We start from the raw sequence: 1,387 nt of genomic DNA on the forward strand, positions 1-1,387 counted from the left end.
TATTCATAGCAGCATTATTCATAATAGCCAAAAAAGAGATACGACCCAAATGTCCATCAACTGGTGAATAAACAAAATGGGGCATAGTCATACAATGGAATATTACTTGGCCATAAAAATGAATGAAGTACTGATACACGCTGCAATGTGAATGATCGCTGGAATCACTATGCGGAGTGAAAGAAGTCAGTCCCATAAGGTCCCACGGTGTACAATCCTATTTACCTGACATTTCCACAGCAGGCAAAAAAACCACAGAGACAGAAAGTAGATGAGTGGTTTCCAGGATTGGGGAGAGGAGGGCAAGGTTTTTTTTTAGGGGGTGATAAAAATGTTTCGGAATTAGAATGCTGATAATCATATAACTTTGTGAATCTACTAAACACTATTTCATTGATTTTTATGGTATATAAATCTCAAGATAAAAATCAAGAGTGGTCTAAATCGTCTAGTTTTTCAATGACAGAACAACACAACTGCTATATTGTGGAGACGTGCTGGACACACGCCCATGTGATGTGAAGGTCCGTGGCGTGGTGACCCGTGGGCGTCAGAACGCCCGCGCTCTCCAGCCACCTTAACGCTGTTCTCCCGTTGACCTCAGCGTGCTTGTCCCTCTCTTTTCTTCCTAGCCATGCCTTTGTCCTCCTCCGTCTACACTGGTCATTCTCAGTGTAAATCTTAGCTCTGCGTTTTCATATTCTAGACATCACGATTTTCGACACGTTCAATGACTCGGTCATTGTGAATGCAGTCCAAGGCCATGCTTTTCAAAGTATATCAAAATCACTGAGGAAGAAAAACACTGATTTCAGAACTGCGTACTCGAGCAGAAATCCGTCCTGATAAAGCATCCCAGGAGACTCTTGGGCACACTCAGGTCTGAGAACTCTGCCTCTAGAGACTGGGCAAGGCTTGGCCTGGGTCCTCGCTTGTTTGCTCAGTGATGATGATGACGGACAGAGTGCCCATTCCTGGACCTCTGAATTTGCCACTGACTCTGTCTCCTTTGTCGCCATGCTTTCCTCCCGCTACTACTGCCCACCTGGGTGCTCCTGTCCCTGGGGAAGTGCACGAAGCAGGTGTGCCATGTGGGAGGCCTGGCTCTTTCTTCACAAGGGCAAGGTCTCTGTGTCAAACTCACCCATTAAGGTACAGACTCACTCAAGGACCCTGAGGCCCGCCTTTCCTTCTGCATCTGGAAGAGCAGAACAGGAGCACTCTGACTGGGGGTCAAAGAACACGTCATGTGTGGAGTCATTGCCAACATAAATGGGCCAAATCAAAGGGAACAAAATTCTCAGCTGTGTCCCTCAGAGGCGGACAGGAAATCCTTCTGATGCTTATCTGGCTAAGGTGCCTGAGCATGGCTGTGACTCACTGTCCA

This window comes from Pteropus alecto, unplaced genomic scaffold (assembly GCF_000325575.1).
Source record: "Pteropus alecto unplaced genomic scaffold, ASM32557v1 scaffold101, whole genome shotgun sequence".
Lineage (NCBI taxonomy): Eukaryota > Metazoa > Chordata > Mammalia > Chiroptera > Pteropodidae > Pteropus > Pteropus alecto.